The sequence below is a fragment of the Empidonax traillii genome, unplaced genomic scaffold, assembly GCF_003031625.1.
Source record: "Empidonax traillii isolate 1590-97213 ecotype Southwest subspecies unplaced genomic scaffold, ASM303162v1 scaffold451:size1465578, whole genome shotgun sequence".
NCBI classification, from domain to species: domain Eukaryota; kingdom Metazoa; phylum Chordata; class Aves; order Passeriformes; family Tyrannidae; genus Empidonax; species Empidonax traillii.
This window is the reverse complement of record NW_020955644.1, coordinates 501,117-524,769: the sequence shown is the minus strand read 5'-3', so window position 1 is coordinate 524,769 and position 23,653 is coordinate 501,117. Positions and strand designations below refer to the sequence as shown.

General features: G+C 50.0%; 1 protein-coding gene across 1 annotated transcript in view; it reads left to right on the top strand.

Annotated features, from left to right (window-relative positions):
* The first annotated feature begins 18,596 nt into the window (after positions 1-18,596).
* PLXNA2 (plexin A2) overlaps positions 18,597-23,653 on the top strand; it is a 158,156-nt gene continuing 153,099 nt past the window's right edge. Inside the window, exon 1 of the mRNA XM_027895148.1 lies at positions 18,597-18,691. The gene's annotated coding sequence lies outside the window, so the exon portion shown is untranslated. The remainder of the gene's footprint in view (positions 18,692-23,653) is intronic.

The following is a 23,653-nucleotide window of genomic DNA, read 5'->3' as shown; positions in this document are numbered from 1 at the left end:
TCCAAATGCTTGTCTTCAAAGATGATGAGCACTTTTATAAAACTCTCCCCATTTATCTGCCAAACTCCCGCAGATCAAGACCTGTGAATTATTAGAGTAATGAGATTAGGCCCACATTTATGCTACATGGTCTTAAGTTGTTTTAAATTCTGAAGATGAGGTAGGGTCAAGCAGGAAAGGGCAGCACAGCAGAGCAGGAGTGACTTGTCTTCCTTTTCATGTTGTCACATCCCTGTTGGATGTGTTTCCCATTTCCCTCTCTCCCTGGGAGTTGGCTGGGAGGCTTAATTGCCAAAATTAGCAATTAGGAGAAAAGAAAATTTGTGTCAGAGGACTTGGACCGTAGGAGATGGTGGAAGGGAGAAAGGACAAAGGGAAATGTGGGATAAAAAAAAAAATAAGGAAAAAGGGTAAAACCAAGGGAGAGGGTGGTGGAGGGGTCGCTGTCCCTGCTGCAGAGTGAGCAGGAGCGCTTTGGGCGTCTCCTCTTGCAAAGATTGTTGCAACCTCTGACTATTGGCAGGAGCAAGTGTATCCCCCTCCTGCTCTTCCCGATTTTCTTCCTGGAGAAGCGGAGATGAAGCCCCCTGAGGAGAGCTCTCAAACTGGAGAGGCTCGGGAGCAGCAATTTTTCTCTCATTAAACAGAGCCCGGTGCCGTGGTTACCCCCAAGGTCACCCTCTGCACTGCAGGAGGGAGCAGGGCCACGTGCAGGATGTTTTCCGCCTCCGAAACCGCTTTGCCAAAGAGGAATAAACGTGCAAAAAGAGAAAAAAGAACCAAAAAAAACAACCCACCGAAAAAACAACCCCCAAAAAACCCCAACAAACAAACACAGAACATCCCAAGGCCAGCTGGGTTTTGCCGAGCTCTCCTATGGGATGTCTTCTTGGCAAAGTGGAAATCCCTGCACCTGGGGGAGAGGGGCTGGAACAACTAGATGAGGTTTAAGGCCCCTTCCAACCCAATCCATTCTATGGTTCCATGAAATCTGTGCTGCTCTGGGTCCTGGCCACGTCCTTAGCTTGGCCTTCAGCTTCTTTTTCCTGAACCCCTTATATTAAAAACAAAACAGGAGGAGATATTGCCAAGCAGGGAGATGATAGCAAGGGAGCCTCTGAGGCAGCTGCTCTAACCTCCTGTAAAAGGGAATGGATACAACAGGCTCTGCTTTACCCACCAAAAATTAGCAACTTTCCTTGTGGTTCTGTCTCTTTGCAGCAGTGTGATGATTCCCCATCTTCTTTGGTTTGGGAGATGAGTGTGAGAACTTTGTGTGCTTCAATCTTCATGTCTCCCGCTCCTGAAAGATATTCACCTTGAAGGCGAGCCCTTCTCCAGTCCCCCCAATTAAATATGCATGCTGGGATGTGCTTGGAGGGATGCACAGGGGGAGTGACAAGCAGGGGAAGCATTTTAAGATGAATTATAGATCAAGATTTTGATAAAAACAACAATTGCTTTGTGCTGGCTGGTCACACAGGACAGCAGCTCGCAGGGTTAAAGGCAAACCTCTTCCCTGTCAGCGAGTCCATCCACTGCCTGGCAGATCCATCTTCCCTGAGAATCCACATCCTAAATCAGAGCAACCACAAAGAAAAATGGAAAAGGCTTAAAATATAACAGCCTCTAGGATATTTTGGTAAATGTTCATGATGTAAAATTGCGTGGAGATGGATCGGTGGAGGGATAGACAGTTATGAAGTTAAAGAAATGATGTCTCGGAAACTAATTCGGAATTAATGACACCTTGTAGATCTTTACTGGCTTCCATCTGAGGAGCTCAAGCTGACACAGAGACATTTATTAATTAGAATTCATTTTACAAGAGGAGAAGCTGAGGATGAGAACGGAGAAGCCGCTCTCGGCCCATCATAAGTCAGACGTCAGCGATGGAGGCAGCAATAAAAAACAAGGCTGTGGATTCCCAGCCTGTGCTTGAAGCCTGTGGTGACGCTGAGCAGGGAGGCAGGAGAAATAAATTCTCCCCAAAGGTGAAAACAGCACTTGGGTCAAGTAAGATTTATTTTGCCCAGAGCTGAAGTCAATGAGGCTCTTTGTGAGGGCAAGAGGAGGTAACAAATTTGTGCCACGAAGAAAAACCTCATGTGAAAACCCACACGGGGTGTAACCCTGTTCTGAATTAATTACTGTGTGATGAGCTCCATAAATACACCGTGCTCTGATGATTTATCTCAAATACCTCCGACAGACTATATTTAGAAGATAAGAGACTCTGATCTTTCTTTTCTTCACGTTTATTTGTACCTGTTTACGGGTTTAATTAACACTAAAGCATTTTAAAATGAATGAACAGAAACGAGAAGGGGTGAAGATGAGACAAGAAATGTGAGGGTGGAGGAAGGTGGAGATGGGGAGGAAGGCTCTGCCCAAAGCCTGGCTGTGTCTCACTTGGCTTTGAGGAGCCATCAGGTAAAATTAATATTTAACAACCTAGACTGTACAGACTAATTTCTGTATCAGGACTAGACCAGCTTGTTTCTTGATCTACAAGAAAGGGTTTAAACTGAGATGTCTGAACTGAAGAGTAGGGACATAAATCTAAACTGTTGCACAAGCCAGAAACAAAGTGGGGTTTTTAATGATGCAATAGCTTATCTGCTACAAGATTTCTTCCCAGACTGACACTCTACCCACAGCTGAAAGTCTGTGTGAAATTAATAAAATTATATTGGGGGAAAAAAATTGCAGATGGACCAGAACTGTAATTGGCTTGTGTGTCCTCTTGGGATTGATTCTACCTGGTGAGGTTTTCTTTTGATTAAACACAGTCTTGAAGGAGACACCCAACTCTCCAAGCAGAAAGTGAAAAATCTGTAGCAGAGCTGCAGGATTCCTAGGAGCAGGCTGGGAACTTTTTAACCCTTTACCTCAAACCCACCTCTCCCTGCCAGAGCAGCAGCAGAGGACAAACCATCTGAGCATCTCCAGAGTGACAAGGCACAAATATCCCTGGATAGTGAGGATCTCATTAGCTTTGCTGTGAGGCCACTGGGATGCCAGAAGTGTTTGTGGGTGTGTGGGTACGTTGTGAGTGACGTGCAGCACTTGCCACCTGCCTCGCCAGGCCCCGCTGGCAGGATTGGTCCTGGCTGGGTGCTGTGCCCACCACGTCTGTCTCTTGATGTGATATGATGCCACCAAGGCAGGCTTTGCTCAGGTTGAGCATTAATTTATCTGGAACCAGAGCCAAAAGGATAAAACCCACCCTGTGTGTTCTCCTGGCTGAGAACACTTCCCTGGTGGAGCCCAGTCATCTGTCAGCCCTGCTGAAGTCCCAAGGGAATTAAGCTAAATTATGGAAATGTTAGAGATCACCATTCTAAACGTTTCAGTGCTCAGTTCATTCCTTTGTCCCTGAGGAGCATTATTTGATAAAACAAAATAGCTCTTAATTAACCACCTGTCTTGTCCGAATGGGACAACTGCTTGATGGGAGGGGAAGGATTAACCAGCAAGGTTTGTTTTAAAATGAAACAGGGTGAAAAAATTGGAATAGCCTTTAAAATAGTTAACCAGATCCTGTCCTCTTCTTCACTAATGACTCTGATTTCAGTCACCCACTGACTCCTGATGTCTTCCCTGGCAAACTGGGGCAGTGTTCAGCCAAGTGCCAAACTTCAGTATTAAAATGCAGCAGAAGGGAAATGAAATATTAGTTTCCCTTCTCACATCCAGCCCCAATCTGCCTTTGAAGAAAGTGAGCCGTATAAAAAATGGATGAAAAGGTTCCTTGGGAAATCACAGCATTTGCCTGCAGCAGAGGCTGATATTTGGGGACAGATCAACAAAAATATTCAGGCGCTCAGGGGGCTTTGCTAACTCCCTGTGTAAACATCAGGAAGCTTTAGGTGCCCACCTAATGAAGGTAAAATGATCACTTTCTGTTGTTCCAGGCCTTTGCTTTTGCCTCAGAATGAGGCTGATGATCAGACTGGAGCCTGAAAGGCTGTTTTTCCATGTGACTGAGCTCCAGTGGCACAGAGAGAGTCCCAGGGCTCCTGGGGATGGGGATGGGGATGTTGTGGGGCTTCCCTGTGTGGTGGAGGGGGCCTGTTTGAGGAGGAAGAGCTCCAAGGGTCACACAGAGCTGCAGGATTCATGTTAACAGACACCTTTTCTGGCTTCCAAATCCCTCTTGTCAGATGCTCTCACCCAGTCAAGCATCAGTGTGTGTTTGTCTCCGTGGGTGCGCCGTGTGACGGTCTGGAGTCCAAACTGGAGAGTATTTGTGGGGGTTTTTTTTCCCCCCCTGTTGCTTTATAAATCACCAGTTGGGCTTTATTTCTGCAGGTTGGTGTCACTTAGAATATCCTGGGTTGGAAGGGATGCACAAGGATCATCCAGGTCTAAGCACAGGGGGAAGAAGCCCTTTCAGCACAGAGGGATGGGATCAAAGGGTAAGAGCAGGGGGAGAGGTTGTTTTTCTTACCAGGGCAACCCTTCAGCCCTGGCACAGCCCTGAGCACTTGTGGCGTGGCCAGGGGAACCGTGCAGGGTCCTCCTGTGCCAAGAGGCGAGTGTGGAACTGGAAGTGGGAGTGGAAGTTTCGCTGGATGAGTGGAACAGGGCAGTGCCCAAGCAGCTCAGCAGCCCCGCACCAAAGCACAGCCCCATCCCCGCACTCATCCCCTTCTCTCCTAGACGGCCACTCCACAAACCCCCGTGGATGTCCCCTTCCCCTCCAGCTGCCCCGGGCTGCGGGATTCAGGCACTGGCAGGAGCTCCGGCGCCGCTTTGTACAAATCACTGGGAGGAGGCAGAGCCGGCGGCATCTGTCGCTGCCGTCGGGGGTGGAGGATTGCTCAGGTCTGGCAGCCAGGGTTGCCTCCTGTGCTGGTTGTGTTAAACAGCGCTTCTTTCTCGAAAAATATGCGAGCTGGAGGCTTTATTTCAGGCTGCAGCCGGAGCGTCTGGGCTGCGGGACGGGAGCGCTGCGAGTGGCACCTTGCTTTGCAGCCAGCTCTGCTGGGCTGGGCTGGGAGCCAGGGAACATCCCACACCCCGTTTTTGGAAAACCTGAGCAGAGACAGCCGTTGCAGATTGATTTTTTTTTTCTTTTCTTTTTCTTTTTTTTTTTTTTTTTTTTCAAAAGGATGAAGCCTTTCTTCTGCCGTGTATTTCTATGAGGGCTTGTAGAGAAATAGTCTGTCAGAGAGGGGCTACATGAGGGTCACTCACCTTCTGAGGTTTAAAAGGGGATTCAGTTATCTGTCCTCCTCTGACCTCAACATCTGAAGCAGCAGAGAATGCCTCCATCTGGGAATAAAACTGCATCATTCTTCCTCCTGCAGGGTCCTCTGCCTTGCCCTTTTTATTGTCTGAGATCTTGTTCAAATCCTGGCTCTTTCACATATGATCAGCTTCTGCTTTGCTGGAGTCAGACAGAAGTAAAAACAAACAGACCTCTGTTCCCAGATACAGCTGCCGTGCTGGTTAGTGCACACTCCTCCAGCCTTTTTTCCCTGCAGAGACTTCTTTTCCCACTGACTCTCCAGGTTCTGCCTTGGGGCTTCCCCTTAGGGTTGTTCCTTGATCCCCCTCCTCTTGTGTCAGGGCTGGTGCCCAGCAGGGGGATGGTGTGCCCAGAGCTCTCTGTGGGCACAGTCACCCCTCGGCAGGGTCTGGGAGGGGTTTGGAGGGAGCTGCTTCAGCCCGTGCAGGGAATGTGCCCCAGGACCACCCAGTTCCAGCCCAGGGATATTTATTTGTTAGAACAGCACCATCCTCCTGTATTTAGAGTACAGGAACCCCGGGATGAACTGAGCTATGTGACAAACTGATGTGCTGTGGGACCCTTTCCTTTTCCCTCAGAGGAGATGCCTCTCCACTGATGGAGCTACCCGTGTACCCCTGAGCTTTGTTGAAGCTTTTCAGAATCCTGAGTTACAAAAACTGACTAAATACTGTGACTAATCCAGGGCTACTTGATGCTTCATGGTTGTCATTGCATGGTGAGGCTCCCCAGGTCTTCCTGCAGGAGGGGAACCACAGCTGATCCTGTGTGGAGGAAGATGGAGAGGGTGAAGGGAACGTGGATGTTCAAGCTGTTCAACTTCCAGCCCTGACTGAGCCCACCCCAAGGTGGAAACAGGGAATGTGCAGTTTGTGGGAAAGAACCAACTTATATTTCTGGATCATTCTTTGCCCTGCAAGACCCTGATGTATTTTGGGGCTTATTCTGGCAATTCAGTGTGAAATACCATGAAATAATGATACTTTACAAAAATTCGGGGGGGGGGGGGGGAATAACTATTTCTTTTCTCTGTTGGAACTTCAAGGAGTAAAATCTCTGTGTGATCTACAACCTTACCAGGTGTTTGACTAAGAGATCATGAACCAGATCAGGAAATGCTGTGGTCTGTGTTTGATTTAATGCATAATAGTTCATATTAATGAGGAATCATTCATACCTGTATGCACCTCACAAAGTCAGCAGTAAGTTTTTCGCTTAGTTTTGCATAAGTGGAGAAACTTTAGTGGTGCAAAGCTGCTGTGGCATGCAGGGAGCTTTGTTTCCGTGCTCAAGCTGCTCTTGGAAGTGATTGATCGTGTTTAAGTATTGGCACCCAGCTCACCTTCCTGCTGTCAGAGGCACACGCTGTTTTCCAGGCTATTTTCCATATTAACATCCAGAGGGAGAGGGATCGTGCTTAAACCAGCTTGTTTAGTTATTTGAACGTCTCTAAAAATCACACCATCACCACTGTTGGCTCAGTAATTTATTTCAGGCTTTGATTTAAACGTCTCTCCCTCTGTTTGGGGTCAGACTGGATCAGGAGCAGTGTGTGCACTTAACTTGCCATTTCCATCTCGGGAAGAGGACCATGTTAGTCAGAAAAAACAGGCACAGAAATGAGCTTGGCAACGTGCAGGTCCTGTGCATGGTGATTCATGTGATAAAACACACCTTCAGTTCAGGGCTCTGCCCCATTTGAGGGTGAGTTTGTGTGGTCAGAGATTCCTGATGGGATTTAGGCTGGTGGGGAGAAGCAGGGTTCTGTGCTAACTCAGACCCGAGGCTGCCCAAACATCCCCGTCACGTCAGCAATTTCAGCCTTTAGTTTATCACAGATTTAATGGATACACCACAGATTTGCTGCTGATGTGACAATTTATCACCCAAACCCCAGGCAGTGCTGTTACCCCATCCCTGCCTGGCCCTGATGACTTCTCACCCAGTTTGTTCTTCCTCTTCCAGCTCAGCACTGTTCACTCTGCAGTCCTGCTGCAGACATTCATATCTAAGAGATATAATCAATGACTTGATTTCAATGCTGTCGGCACTCCCTATAGAAATCCCCTGCTCAGTCAATTAGCAGGACTGAATTTCATATTACTTAACATCTATTCTCCTAGAAGGCAGGAGATTCCAGCATCTCCATCTATATTTGCTGGGATTATTGCTTAAAGGTGGCTTAGCTACTAAGCCACTGCTGCAAAAAGCTCCATTAACTTCTTTACTTGTTGTACATGTGAGCTGGAAGGATTTCAGGGCTGTAGGTCGACTACAGAAACCTGACACCCATTCTTCCAGCAATTAAACTTTGTAAAGTAAACTATGTGGATTTCATTAAGGAAATGGATCCATCAGCACTGGGAATACTGTTTATGAATATTTCCTTGTAATGGAAAAGTGAGCATGTTGACAGGATGAATTATTAGACATATTTACAAACAGCTGTTAAAAAGCCGATGTGGATGTCCCAGCTGTATTCTCCCCCCCCCCTTTTTTTATGCAGGGTTTATAGCAGTTATCCTTTGAAAAGCCAGCTCAATTGGCTTTCTTGCAAGGAGAGAGGTGAGCTTGATTAATTTATTCATCCTCCACCAGTCTGCAGTCACAACCAGGGGAACAGTCTGTCTGTCTGCAGTTTATTTGAGGAGTAAACCCAAGGGCAGACAACCAGCACAGAGCCTACACGGTGTTTAATTACAGCTATTGTGTACATCTGATACAGGGATCAATAAGTTTGAGTCTTTGCCCAATCATGCTGATTTTTATGGAATTCTTTTCCTCCGCTGTGGACTGTGTGAGATGAGATCTGAGGTCATTAGTGGGAGTTTGACCCCAGGGGAGAGGGTTTGGATCTTGATGGCGCCATGGAGGGGGTCTGGTCTGGTTCACTGACTGATATTCCAGATTTAAAGGGAGAGAGATAGGAAAGAAGGATTAGGCCCAAGGTATTGCCACTCAGGGTGCATTGTGAATGCTGCTTCTGAACGTGTCAACTTGGAAGTTACAGGAAAAAATGAGAATCCCGTGGCATTGGATTACAAGTACAGAATATGCAACGAGATTATTGCCAAGACTCTCAGACTCGTCTCCTGTGTGAACCCCCTTCTGCTGTCGCTTCCCCACCTCAGTCTTTCACCTCTCTGTCAACAATATAAATAGAACAGCTCCCAGCTGGAGAGGTACAACCAGGACCTGGCACTGCACCCCAAGAGCTTTGGGAGTGTGGTGTCCATGGCCCTGCAGCAGGGAAAGCTTGACCTGGGATTGCTGCGTCTGCTTCCCCCAGCGAGATTCCCCCCGATCCCCAGCCAGCCTCCAGCAGCTCCTCCTTTTTCTCTTTGACTAGACACCATGTGGAAAGTTCCTTGTGTTGTTTCCATCTGACTGCAGCAGCATCTGCTGCTGCTGATAAAGCTGCTAGAACTGGGAGAGGAGCAGCCCCAGCCCGTGTGTGGGACCCTGGTGGGTCCCAGCTGGTGGCAACGCTCTGGAACAATTGTCACCCACCTCAACTGCTCTGTTTTAACCCAAATTACAGAGCACTCAGGTCCATCTCTCTTTACCAGGGCAGTGCAGCATCTCCTGCAGTTGACAGAATGACTGTGCCTAAGTGTTTTCTCTTTGGGGACCCAGGGTTCCCCTTCCACCCATTGAAATCCCTCAGCCACTTGCACCTTTTCTTCCTCCAGAGCCAGTTTCTCCAAGGAAGAGGCTGTGGAGTAGGAAGCTGGTGGAGGAATGGAACACTTGGGGCTTCTGAGCTGCAAAGAACCTCTTGGAACACAAGCTCAATGTTTAATGATGTATTTGCTGGGGTCAGTTTTCATATTGTCTGGAGTTGGGTCTCCAGTTTCCTCCCCCCCCAGCTCCAGCAGTTATCCCTTTGCCATATAGGATTGCAGGAGGAATATTGTTTCTGCAGCACAGGAGAGGATAATGTAATACAAGCTGAACAAATTCTCTATGTTTATATCCATAATTTTGTCAAATTTATTTAAGCAGATAGGCCTGCTCTGAAGCCAGCTCCGTTTTCATGTGTTGTGATCCCTTCTGAGTATTTTGGTTCTCTCCAAGCTAAATCCACGAAATGGATGGAGTATTTTTTTAAAGTTAATTAAAGAAATGGAAGAATATGGTTATAAAGAGGTTAGATTTGCTATAGCATCCATATATAATACACCTGCTTTCAAAGGAGATCTACTGGAAGGACACATTCCCTCTGTAAGGCGCTTAGGTTGATGAGAAACCTATTTGTAAGGAAAATTGACTTTGGAAACAGTTGAGAGCAAGCTGCTGCTTGTTTTCTAAAGTCTCTGCCAAGTGATTGATTTGGTCCAGGGGTTCATCAGATCATTGCTTCCAATAATATAATTTTGCTTATTTATTTTATAGATGATCAATGTGATAAATATTGCAGCAACACGGAAGTGCCAAGTAGATTATTTCTGGCGGCGTTGGAGTGGTGAGGGGCACGCTCCAGCTTCCACTGTGTGCCTTGTGAAGCAGAAAAGCAATTCAGTCAGACTAAAGGCTACAGATGAGGCTGGATGTTCGCTGCAATAAATGCAAATGATTTGAATTCATTTCGCTGGTAAGAGGAGAAGAGGGGGAAGAGAAGAGGAAAGAAAAAAAATTAAAGATGTTGCAGATCAAGGAATTCAACTTTAAACAGACGCAGAATTAACATAAAAGAAAACAAAGCAATGAAGAGAGGGGAGAAATAGATTTCGCTAAAATAATCTGGTTTAATGAATAGACCGTGATTTATTTCTGAAGTACCTCTCTGTGGTAGTGGTTTTCTCCCCCCCTCTCTCTTTTTTTAGAGCATGTACAATAGCATTATGGCCTAGCTGCAATCAGTCTGCTGCAAACAGCTTGTATATATTTGGATGTTCACTGGCCCATGAGAGCAAATCGTCCTCCCTTACTGTCAAAGACTTTCTTTTCCAGTTCCTTTATTAGGTAACAAATGGTTCCCGTTCCCTTTGTTCTTCAGTGTTAAGCACGTGGAGATTTTCTGGCTCTGTTTTGTTATTTTTGTTTAGATTTGTTAATGACCTGTGTTTCTTTGTCTGCCAGGGATGGGGTTGTAAGGCTTTTCACTGAGAAATACCTTGTAATGAAATACAGCCCAGAGCTTATCAATGCAGGATATAACCCAGCTGGGATCCTTGCATGAACATTCTCTGCAGCACATTGGGGTAATTCTTGTAAAGCCTCTTTAACAGAAAGGAAATTTTCACTCGTTCAGGGCCAGTGCTGTAACTGCTGAATGGGCACCCAGTATCTCTCACATTTTCTCCGGTGCCACAGAAGAAATAAATGATAAAATAATCTTAAAGTATTCAAATTTATGGATAGCCTGCTTGAGTCTCTTCTTATTTAAATTTAGTTTAAATTACTTCTAGACTGAGGAGTTTTGCAAAGGAGTTCGTTCTCCTCTGCATCCCGAGAGGCAAGAGAGGGAAGGGTCGTGTCCTCATGAAAACCCTCTGGTGGCACCTTCAAGGGCTGTGGGAGCTCCTGAACCAGCCAAACACCAGGCCAGGGCTCTGCTCACATGGGAATTACCCCATCTGACAGAGGAATGGGCTCTAAGGCTTGTTTTTGGAGTGACCACAAGTAACTTGAAGTGATGAGAGCCCGGGGATGCTGCGGCGCCAGCGGCGCTGAGGAATTCAGAGACGTTGATCACATTTGGCAAATCTGCATATTTGGGTTCCCCCTGCCCCTTTCCCCCCCGCCTCTCCCTGGCCCAAGGAACATCAAGAAATCATGGAACAGAAAAACCCAAGTGTTCTTAACTGGAAACAGCCTTTGCCTTTTGTCTGGGCTGGGTATCCCGTTCCACTGCCAGCACGTGCTTGCCAAGGAAAACTTTCTCATTTAAACCTTCCACTCATCCAAATAAAGAGAGAGGAGCTGGAAGTAGGTCTTGAGGGAAAAAAAATAATACACTTGATCTCCTTTTTTTTTTTTTTTATTTTAATCTAGTCCTTTCCCATCAGTTTGAAATCCTGAGTTCCTTTGCTTAAATCCCCGACCAGCAGGTGCACAGCTTGTGAACCACATGGTGATGTCTCTGGTGTCAGTCATGGTCCAAGAGTGACACAGGGGTTTGGACAGGCATTTTAGCCTTTTTTTTTAATCCCTAGGATGTGTTTTAGTCTTTTTTCTCTCCCCAGGACTCCATCCCAGCTCCCAGCCAGCCCATCAGGCTGACACCGGGAGGTGCCAACGCCACCACCTCGAGTGACTTTTTTTGGGGGGGGAAATGGTGCTTTGGGTCCTTTTTTGGTGAGAAGGCAACTTGTTAAAAGCAAGACCGGCTTGCTTAGTCACACCAGCTCAGTGGAGACCAGCTGTGAGGGCTCTTGGGGGTGTCCTTGAAGGAAACTCCGTGTTTTTCCCTGGTCCTGGTCCAAGCTGCAGGGGGGGGTGTTTCCTTGTTTTGTGGTCAGGGGTTTGATCCCAGCACGAGCTGGGATTGCTCACACTGGAGCAGAGAGTGGTTTCATCCACCTCTCCCAGTCCTGAGCACTTGGACTCAGCATCTGAAATGCCTCCTCCAGACCCCACAGAGGGCCGTGAGCAGCCTCTGCAGCACTGCCAGCTCCCTTAATTAAGGGAATGCAAATGGGCTGCAAGGGAGAAGGTGCCAGTGAAAGGAAAAGCAGCTCATGAAAGGGAGCACAGAAATTATTCACATGGCCCTAAAGTTTACTTCTAAGAGGTCTTTTTTTTTTTTTTTTTTTTTTTTTTACAATTTCATATATTTTCCTTGATCATTTGAGAGAAAAGATCCGTCCACAGACAGATCTCCAAAGAGATTATGATTTTTTTTTTTTCAGCATTGCTGTTGCTTTAATCCTTGGTCTCTTTAGACAGGGAATGTCTAATTGGTGCACTGGTGAAATAAAATGTTTAAATAGATTGAATGGCAGACTTTTTCCCTCTGTTGTGACATTAATCCCCCAATATTCCTGGGCCCCTTGCTGGGTATTGAGGCAAAGAAAGGAACCAGAGGAGGTCCCTCTCTATACATCTGTGATGTGAAAACTCCCTGGATACACTTATCATACATAATCCAATCCATCAATTAAAGCAAAGACCTTCCTGCAGTCATCACTTACGCTCATGAAACAAATCACTCCATATGATACATATTTCTCTACCCCAGGGCAGGTGGCTCTGAAGAGGAGATGTGATGGGGGAAGGCCAGCCTGGTTTCCAGCAGAACTTCTCCCTGCAGAGTTGGGACTGTGTTTTCTCCACACCTGATGCACGTGTGTGCTGGGGGGAGATGCTGGAGAAGCAGCTAAGATGGAAATTAGGAGGTCAATGAAAAGGTTGGTGCTCCTGAAGCTTTTTTTTTTTTTGGATATTTTTATCCTTTATCAGCCTGTGTTCTTTGTGATTTTATCAAGATGGATGAGAATGTTTAAAAGGAACCTGTACCTGCTCTGCCTTTCTCTAGTTTTGGCTGAATTCCCTGAAGAGAAGAAGTTTTATAAACTTCTGACTTTGCATTTGACTGTGAACACCTCCATCCCCTCCCTTTCCTGAAAAAGCTCCTAGGAAATCCTGAAAAGAGTATGAAAGGATAAGCAGGCTCCACATTCCTCCATCACTTACAAAATGCAGCAGCAGATTAACACTCCCAGACCCCCAAATCAAAGGATTTCCAGCTCCACCCCCCTCCCACCTATTATGCAGGGGGGAAAAAAAATCTCCTCAGACAAGAGGGGTAAAAAAAAAAAGAGAAGAAATTAGGGTTTAAAAATCATTTAGGTTGGCATTGAATTTAGGTTGGCATTGTCAGTAATACACACTGCCTGCAGTAGAATTAAAAAGATTATTGTGGAATAAAAGGCAGAGCCACGGCGTGTTTGGCAATATGCTCTGTATTTCATGTTCATTAGGACAGGGAGCCTGAAATACTCATTTCTTTATGATGAAGGAACTAAAGATTTCCAATGAACACTCTGCAGGGAGCGTGCAGGGGAGATTTATTGCTAAACCAGCTTGTTAATCACAGTGACCATCTTAACTAAGCTGTGTAGGTACTTCTCTCCCAAGACATCCCTTTAGTGAACTTGGGAAGGGGGGACCCTGCAGGTCAACTTCAACAGGTCCTGAGGAAATGCAGATGCAGAGATTTTGGGGAAGCACAGTTAGAGCTCTGTTAAAACCCCTCCCTTGGATACCCAGCCCTTAAAACTGGATCTCTGTGTCCCCAGTGGAGCCCTGCTGATGTTTCTGAGGGTTTATGCAGATCTCCCACAGGTATCCATGGGTTCTAGGACATAGCCCCAAGGGTTCACCCACAACAGCCTGGGATGGAGATGGTGGGAAATGGGACCACAATGATCACCAGCATCTCAGAACAGCACTGGTGATGTGCCTTGGCCTGTGTGTGACCTGAGTTCAGAGCAGTAAAGACCTTTCCCCTGTTAGTGGAACAGAGATGGGAAATCTTTGAAGGCTGCCCCAAGCACTGTGGGTTGGTTGTATTTGCTCCATTAGTAAATAATTAATAATGTAGACAAGCCAGTGATAGGAAAACCCACCATCCCCCCTGGCTGCACCTGCTTCAAGTTGGAGGTGGAGCAGGGACAGCTGGGCAACCCAGAAGTAACCCAGGAGCAGGGAAATGTCCCCTCCTCACTGCAGAAGGTGCCTCTGATGGATGGTGGAGCGGCTGTGCTTGTGTCAGAGCAGGATTTGGCCCTTAGGAAATCGCTAAGCTGTAAATTCTGGATGTGACAGGCCAAGGCAACGCTGGGCTGCTGGTTCCTGTCAAAGGCTGTGCAGAGACTCCTTCGTTAGAGGGTCAATAATTGGCTCGATGGGCTGTAATTGCTCACCCTGCACTGTCACAGTGCAGGCTTGGAGGTGCAGCCTGGCCTGGTGCATCCTGTGAGGCTCCAGCAGAGCAGCTCCTGGCCTCAGGCATGGCTTTGGCAGCTGGAGGGGCCACTCTGGGGGCCAGGACAGCACAGCTGGGTCGTGGGTCAGCAGCTGGGGTGGGTAATTCTTCCAAAAGGGATGGATGGATGCCCAGTCCCATAGTCCGTCTCCAGGGGAGGGCTCTGCTCCCTGTTCCTGGGCACCTGCCAGCCCCAGCCTGTGTCCAGCTCTGGGCTCACAGATCACTTTGGTGATACTTCTGAACACAGCTGTGCTTCAGAGTGAGACCAGAGGGCCACAAAGAGTTGACAAACTCTTCAGATGACCTTTCTTCGTCCAATTTGCTTGATTTGTAACCGAGATGGAAAACCTCTCTGCGCTCCTGGCAGGGAGATGTGCAGCCTCAGGGGTGTGAAGAACGAGGATGCAGCAGAATATTTGTTTAAAAAAAAAAAAAAAAAAAGAGGTGGCAGTGGTGTGGTGTGTAGACCTTGGGTGTTCACACCTTGGAGCAAAGAAAGGGCAAGGGGAAGGTGATCTGGTCAGTTCTGGCTATGGGTCAGTATGGCCAATGCTCTCATGGTGTGTTTTGCTTTTTTTTCTAAATCCCTAAATATTGCTGGTATCTTTGCAGGGTTATTTTTGTGCTCTTCCCTGTGTGATCCCTTTTATTTCAGCTCTTAGCTGTGGGAAGATGATTTAAAATGGCACATTGTCTGCACCTTGAATTTCTGACACCACCTCAGCACAGACGTTGTCGGCAATTGTGCTTCTGACAGTAACAAGACACTCTAACTCGGGATTTGGAGACTTTCTGTTCTCCTGCCCTGGCACTTAATGAAACCAGAGTTTGTTTTAGAAAGAAAAAGCCTTTCTGAGTTAATTTCAGCTCAGTTCAAACCAGGGGATACAGAGGCAGGAACTGAAGCTTGCAGTCACGAGCAAATCTGAGGAAGGGAGAGGATAAGGTGCTCAAGGAAAAGAAAAATCCTTTTTTATTTCCCAAGAAGGTATTATGAACAGGAGAGAGAGAGAGAGAAAAAAAAATTCCTTGACAAGGTTCTTCTAAAGAGGAAGAACAATGTAAAGTGCTGGTTAAATTTCCACTGATCCTTCACTCAGCTTCCCATATACACGCGGGTTTGACTATCTGATATCTCCTTTCGCTGTCACAAGTAATAACTGAGTGGAAACAATCATTTCCAAATAACTGCCTATGATTCTTCTATTGTAGTGATTAGGGATGAATAATTATTAGCTCCGCGGAGTTCTGCACGGGGAGATGTGACGCTGTCAGCCGCCGGCACCTGCGCCATCGGCTCGGCGCCTATAGATGGTGCCTATAGATGGTGCTCTTCGCCTCGCCCAGCTCCAGCAGCTGCTCCGAGCCGGGAATCGAGAGGCCTAGACGTGCTTTTTCCACGTCCGAAATAGTTATCCGGGACTTTTCAGCAAATAGGATGCTCCGGGTGCTGGGAGGGTCGGAAGGCTCCTCGTTTCATGGGGCTCAGGAAGATTCATGACCTGTAGCGAGGGAGTTTATCAAAAGGCGAGGACAGAGAGGAATTGTGAACACACGGGCTCAAGGCAGAGCCCAATCTTTCACTGATGCTTTGCTTCACCGGCTGCTTAAAGGCTGCTCTGTCATCGGCAGCCCAGATCCTGCCCTGCAGGAAAGAAAGGGGTGCTCGGTGTAAGTCCCTGTGTCAGGAAGCAGGGATAAGAAGTCGTGTGCTAACACCTTAAAGGTGGTTTTGCAGCTCATCTTCTCTGTTTGGACAGTGGTTGTTGAGCTCCTGGTTTATTCTCCAAAGCTGTGAGTGTCTGTGTTGGTGGCCCTGCTGCTGAAGAGGTGGCTGCTGGCACCCAGGTGGGTCCCACGGCACTGCAGGCATTCCAACACTTGGGCCTGGCACCCTTTCCAGGAAAAGGTGAATGCAGATCCCCTCAGAAGGATAATATCTGGATACCCCCAGGTACACGGTGTAATTCTTAGGGTGGTGCTTTCCAGGGCCAGGAGTTGGACTTGGGTGATCATTGTGGCTCCCTTCCAACTCAGGGAGACTCTCTGATTTCTCCAGCAGCACATCCCTCACCTGAGCAAGCCCAGGTGAATCTCCACCTGCTTTGTGTTGCCCCCCACATGCTGGAACAGCCCATTGCTCACATGCCCTATGCAAGGAGCTGCACTGCAAATCTTGGGGCTGCTCCCCAGCCCAGCAGTCCTGTAATTAGCTTGAGACAAACTCTCCGTGCAGGAGCATAATTGACCATCAGTAAATAACAAACAGAAGACAGGATGCAGACAGACCTGCAAGGAGGGGAGAAATGGGTGTTGAGACACTCTGACCTGCCCTGTGTGGCTTCTGCACAAGGAGGAATTGCATCGATGGGATGTGAATTTAGCCAAGGGTGGGTTTTGTAATGGGATTTGGTTCTGTTTGCTGTGAATGTGCAACACAGGAACTGTACTGGGAACAGAAGAGGAAAGAGAAAAGCTTGCTCGGGAGCCAATGCTGCCATCCACTGAGTGTCTGCTGTTTCCTCTCCCGAGCTAAACAGCTGCAACCTGGGGATCTTTCCAGGATGTCAGAGCCCTCAGCTCTAGAGCTGCAGTGACGTCAAGGGGACCCTTTTTGTGGGAGTGGGAGTGGGCTCTTGTCTGTGCTGTGTGGGGAGATTACCCATGGCTATACAGGTGCTATTGGAAAGGAAATCCTTCCTGAAGGATGGTAAACGTGCTGGGGATGGGCAGGCACACAGGCAAGCCAACCTGTCATTTCCCCCCAGATGGGGCAGTGCAGGATCTGGTTCACAGCCCTGCCGGGAGGGAGGGCAGCACAGGATCTGGGATTGCACAGTGGGATGCAAAGGTATTCCCTGCTGGACCCCTGCACCAGGGGCTCCTGAACTCTCTATACAAACTGATAGCAACTGTGTCTTTTTCCCCCCCCCAAAAAACCCCCACTCTTGCAGGGTCCTGCTGTGACATGCACCGAGCACTGCATCAGGTGTGTCCCTCCCTGAGCTGAGCCTGGGGAAGATGCAATGAGGCCACTTCTGTGGCTGTGCTACAGCAGGGGAGGTGAGAGAGGCAGGAGGGGAACTGTAAGAGCAGTTTGGGTTCATTCTGTTGCTCAGGTTTGTTGTGGAAGAGGCTCGGGACGATGGCTCTGATTTTCTCTCACAACTCTTCCAATGTGCTATAGATAAATTGTGAAAAAATTCTTGATGACAGGATATGGCAAACAGCAATCCATCATGGTATTGATTCCCTCCACCAGTTGCACTCCTCAGAATCGCTCCTGTGCCCCTTGCTGGGGCAGGGGCAGCTGGATCACGGTGCTCCTGGGTTTTTGGGGCAGTGTGGCACTTGGGCTGGCTTTGCCTCCTTGGTTCCAGGTGTTCCCAAGCCCATGAGGGCTGATGCGGGCACCCAGTGGGGCTCAGGGTGGTTGAAGATGCATCAGTGTGTAGCTCACTTTGGGTACCCTCGAGCTTCCAGGTATTTTTCCTTGTGCTGAGCCAGCAGGAAAGGCCAGGTGGAGGCTCCATGGTGAACCACTCGACTCCCAGGTGAGCTCCCCTGGTTCCCAGCAGTGAGTGGTCACAGGGTGCCCTGTCCCAGCTGGCCATGGCCACTGTGGCTGGGCTCTGACAGCTTCTGGCAGGCCAGGAGGTGTGAAGGTCGGTGGCTTCAGCAGTTGTGTGGCACACGTACAGCTTTGGCTCTGCTGGAGGTGACCTGGCCTTGGCAGAGAACCAAGCTGTCAGCTCCTTTCACAGACTGAGGGAAACTGAGGAAGGGCGAGCTCAGGTGTCACCCTTCCCACCAGAGCCGGGAGCAAGGGGTGCACAGGGGGGACAGAAACCAGCAGCCCGCATTCCCCTGATGGAGGGGCCGCAGCCCTGCAAGGTGGGACAGCTGAGGGGGGGCAGGTGCGGGGCCAGCTGTGGCGATGCCGGGACCCGCAGCCCCGAGCGCTGATCCTGCCCCGCTGCCCGGGGTCGCTTTCGGGCTTTGTTCCAGCCATTCCGCCGGTTGCGGGGGGAGAAGGCGGAGGGGCGAGGGGGGGGGGCGCAGGTGATGCAGGGGCGGGGGGGGGATCGGCGGTCCCCGCTCGCAGCTCCGCGGCTGGGGAAGGGTTAATCGCGGGGAGCGGGGGCGGCGCGGGGGCGGCGGCGGGCGGGGAGCGGGGAGCGCGCCCGGGCGCGGGGCTGGCGGGGAGAGCGGGGAGCGCGCCCGGGCTCGGCGGCGGGCGGATGCCGGGGCGGGCGGAGCGGAGCCGAGCCGGGGCTCGCCGCCGCACTCGGGCGAAGGGTTGCGGAGGCATGAGAGGCCGGCGGGGCTGAGCTGAGCCGAGCCGAGCCGCGACGCGCAGCGCCGGGGAGGGAGGGAGGGCGGAGAGGGGCTGCGGGGAGCGCCGGAGCGCCCGGCCCCGCATTTCCATGGTGCCGGGGGCTGCGTGGATCCCCCCGCCGTGAGCCGGGAGCCGGGCGGCACCGGAGCTGCGAGGGCTGGTGAGTGCCGCGGGGCGATGGCGAGGGGGCTGCTGCCCGCCGGAGTGCGGGGGGTTCTCCCCCGGGCATCCCCCCGATGGAGGATGCGGGAGGAGAAGGTTTGGGCTGGTCCTCTCTGAGGTGCCCGAGGCGGGTGGCACCGGGGGCTGCAGAGCGCGGGGTGGTGCTCGGAGGCACCGCGCCGGTCCCGGCGGTGCCCGGGGAGATGCTCGGGGGTGATGGGGGGTACCCGGCGCTGCCTGCGGAAGGGATGGAGGAACCCCTCCGACCTCCCTATTCCTGGGAATCCACCTCCCGCTCCCTCCCCGGGCTGCTCTACGTGCGCACACGCGTTATACACATCGATGTATCTATCTCCTCGTTAATTCTGCGGCCGTTTGGTACCGCTCAGTCACGGTCTGGAGCGGCCAATGCGCCGGGATAAACTCATCTCCATAAAAAAAAGTTCCTGTGGGAAAGGAGGGACTTTTTTTTGAAAACACCTCTCAACCTTGGGGGGAAAAGAAATTATATCCCCATTAAAACTTTCCTAAATCCTCACGAAACCCTTATTTTGGGAGGCGATGAGGGGAGGAGGGATGGCGAATGCACTTGTGCTCCCTCGAGGGAAATCCCAACTCCTGGGTGACGGTCCGAGCCTCCCCATTCCCGGAGCTGGGGAAGGGTGTTGGTGACAGCTGTGGCTGCTCTCTGTGACTTGTCCTCCCTGGTTGTGACCTCCGTTTAACCTGGCACGGTCAGGCATTCCCGGCTTTGTCTCTATTCAAGCTATGGCCAATACTTGCACGTTCCTGGAGGTGAAGTGAGTGATGTTCAATTAATCTGTGTTCTGAGGGGTATCAGAAAGTCAATAGGTGAATATTTAGTGAGGTGAACAGTGAGTGGCGGAGGGGGGAAGAACCCTGTGTGTCTGTGGCCAGCGGTTCAAGCTTGGAGGCGAGAGAATGTGAAGTTAGCAGAGTGCCATGATGTAAAACCCAGTGCTGACAGGGTTCCCCTGTTATTTGCTGAGCACTTGATGCTTCGCTGGTGGCTGGGATGTGTTTAATAGATCTCAGCTGACTTGGGGACATGGGCTTGCCTCTCCTGCCCTGGATGGCTTCACTGATAACGGTGTCTCAAAGTTCAATCAAATGACCTACTTTACAGCTGAGAGACAGATGCCTCGGAAGAAATCTGTGCCATCCCCAGAGCAGATGTTTGGCTTTTTACCTTTAACACAGAGGTGCTAGATCCTTTAAAATTCACTGAGGTGTGGGGTTTTTTGGTCTTTATTGCTGTCCTTTTGCCATTTGCTGTCACTTTGAGGACCCTCAGAGCTTGAATGTGATATTTTGGGGTGGTGCAGGAAACAGATAAAATAGCTTTGATTTGAGAAACTTGGTGCAAGCAGGGAGTAAAGTGAACATACAATGTCTGTTGTGAAATGGCTTATCTAGCATACCATTCATCTCTCCCAACTCTTCCAACCATATCCACAGCTCTTGCTGCAAGAAGATAAAGTAACCCAGTTTACTCCTCAGTGTCTTTACGGTGGTGTTTGATGTAACTAATTGTGGAGATTCCCCTTGGCTTATACCAAGTTTGTGTGGTGGAAACAGGTAACAGATGCTGCGTAAGATCTGCACACAGTCCACCAATATGATGGAAACAGCTTTCCCCATGCTCTTACCATGCTCTGTCTTGTTCTTTGCATTAACCCTGAGCTTCCCCTGCTTGCCAGCAGAAGGGAACTTCAGCTGGATGCGAAAGGGAACGTGCAGATCCAGGCTGGTGAAGGAGCCTGGAGAAGGGGCGAGCGCTCCTGCCCTGTGCTCTTTAACTCTCTTCAGCAAAATTGCATTAGTGTGTGACAAATTGGCTCGCAAAGCAGCTAAATGGAAATGACATTTGGAGCAGTTTGCTGTGCAGACCCTGTGGTGTCTCGGGGAAACATGTGATTTGCAGTATCTTCCCGGCATCTCCAATTTAACCACCGCTACGAGGCTTTCCAGAACTTACTTTGGGAACTCCTGTTGCAGCTAAATGTGGGAGTCTAGAGCATGTCTTGGAATCGTTGCCCAAAAGCTAGGGCAGATGTAGGTGCAGACTGTCTCAATGCCGTAGGCAGCTCCTGTGAAGAGTTGAACAGGGAAAGAAAGCAAAAGCTGATATTTAGAAATTGCGTGGGGCATGTGGTGAGAAGCTTAAGGTGGAAAGCTGGGCTGGCTGTTGGGTGCCAACACAAGGCTCTCCTGTGGGAGAGCAGAGGTACTGTGGTTCAGCTGAGGTGGATTTGTGGCTCTCAGAGGAGCGGACAGCACCGTATCCAACAGGAAAGCGCGCACCTGCTCCTCTCATCCCGCCTCTCCGAGCGCATCCGCGCCCGTTTGAACACGGCGGCGATCAGGCTGCTTTAATTGGCCCCTCTGCAGCTTGAACAATAAATATGTAATGGGGGGGAGTGCCCCCCTGTTCCACACGGCGTTGGGGCTGTCATTTTTTGATGGGGAAGCGTGTGCTCTCTCCTCTCTCCTCGTCCCCGCGCGCTCGGGCTCCGCTCCCGCCCGTCTCTTACGGCGTGTGAAAACTGCGCTCCCCCATCTGCGTTTGGCATCCTTAAAAGGAGACCAAAAAAAACCAAAAAAAAAGGGAAAAAATATGAACCTGAGCATGCAGTGCTCCTGAGACAGGCCCCTTCACATTTCTAAACACTCTTGATTATTCAGCTAATCTTTATTTCATGGGCCTGTTACAAGAAACACAAACGGGGGAGAAAGTAGAAGGCGGTGACACATTTAAAATACACAAGAAAAGTGCTGGCAGGAATATAATCGTTCTTCTTCCAGCGATATGAAATATTTATGGGCCTAAGTTGTGGCAAGATTCTATGCCTCCCCTCCCACCTAACTCTGAAATGTTTTTCCCGGTAAACAGGAACTGGGGGGCACTGGTGGTGCTGCCAGCAGAGCGCTGTTTTCCCCCTGGCTGTCGGCAGGGCAGGAGCTCCCAGCTGGCCGGGCACGGTGTCCGTCTGTCCGTCCCTGTGGAAGGGAAGGGAGGAGTGGAGTGTGCTGGCCAAGCTGCCTGGCTCGTACGGGAGCAGAGCGTTGTGTTACAGTCTGTTAACTCGAAATAATTCAGCAGCGTCCCCTCGGCGAGCTGTGAAAAGCCCCCTTTGAGGTGCCCGTGTTGTGTAGGAGCCCGTTCTCCCCCAGGGCATTCTGCTATTAATTCATTAGATCTGAGGGTTTTTTTTTCTCTGGTCCCCCCCTCTCTTTTTCTCTTCCTCCCCCCTCCCCTGCAATTCAAACAGTGATGAATGGACAAAAATCCCTCAAGGGAAACATTTTTTCACTTAGTTACAAAGATTTCATGGCTAATTAGAGTAAATGTGGTTTTTAGAGTGTTAATCTCTTAACCAGCTTGGCTGGGAGGCCACCGCCACAACAGCAAAGGGGAGGGCAGGGGGAACCAAGGGGGAAAAGGTGCTTCCAACTTCTTCCTGGGCCCGAGCCACGGATGCTGGTGGCTGGATCTGATGTGTCTGGATCACCAGGAGCATCCTGCGCTGACCTCCTTAGCTCTGCTAATGGAGTGCCCACCTCCCTCCCCGGGCACGGCTGGGCTGGGGGAGACTCGAAGGCATTCTGGCCTGAGGAGGCCACGAGCTCTTTGTGTGCACAAGTGGTGCAGCGGGAGCCTCCGGGATGAAAGGCAAAGCGGGAACAAAAGCAGAATTGAGGGCAGCGTGCTGTCCTTGGGCGGCAGAGGCGGCCGCCCGGGGCTTGTGTTCAGAGCCTTTCTCTGCAGTGAAAATATATGTATTTACCGGCTGGTTTTAGTGCCAGGAAGGGAAATGGGCCGCGGGTCCCCACGTGCTGCTGTGTCACAGGGTGGCCACTGCACCTCCAGCCCTCGTGTGCTTGGGGTGCCCAGGCTCGCTGGTGGCACAGGTGGGCCAGGGGACGGTGCTACGGCCAAAGTTTTGCTGTTGGAAGTCGTCCCCTTTGGTGCTGCGAAGGGGATTTATCCCTGATGTCTGCTGTCGTGTTCCTCTCTTCTCTGGCTCTTCCCACCTTTCCAGCCCTGGTTTTAGCTTCACCCCGAATGGCTCTGGGAAATGGGGTGAATAATTTGTGAGCCAGGCTCTCCCTGGCAGCCCTCCACCCAACCCAGGTCCCACAGCCGGCACAGAGAGAGCTGGTGGGGGGATATGGGAGTGGGATGTGGGCTTGAAATTCCTCCTCATCCCACTAGAGGGGATCCTCTGGATCCGACTGAAAATCGAACTTAAGCCCAGCAACTGGCAAAGCTGCGCTGAGCTGCAGCCTCTGGGTGATGGCAGGACAGGGTACAGGGGCTGGAATTCTGCCCCCCAGCTTTGCTGATCAGAGCACTGGAGGGGGGACAGGAGGATCTGGGGGCTTTTCAGACATTCCTGGCCAAGGCAGGCTGGCTGTAGCTGCCTCTCCCTGCCCCTTGTCCGTGTGGCTCATGGCTCTGTGTCTGAACCCAAGCTGGGAGCTGCGCCAGTGGGGGTGAGGCTGCTCTAGAAGGACTTTACCAAGAAAGCACAAGTTTCTCAAACACACGAGCGCAACATATGTCAGTGATGTACCTAATCTGCTGCGTGGTTTTGAGTGGGAATTGTGATCCATCTGTGCGTCTCGGAGGGGCTGAGTGATGCTGTCAGCCCCAGGCTGGGTACCAGGGTGCTGGCTGCTGCCTGGCAGGGGCTGCCAGGGATGGGGTGCTGGGAAAGAGGTGCCCTCCCCTGCTTATCAGAGAGAGCCCATCTCATGTTTCCCCCTGTAATCGCAGCTTCTGTTGGGGTGAAACCGAACTGGGAGGTGGTGATGGGGGGGAATGAAAAGCCAGATAAATGTACCGTATTATGAAAATTTAATCCTGCTTTGCTTGGGCTAAAATTACATTCAGAGCAGGAGATAAAAGGCATCAGAGTCACGTTATAAAAAAGCC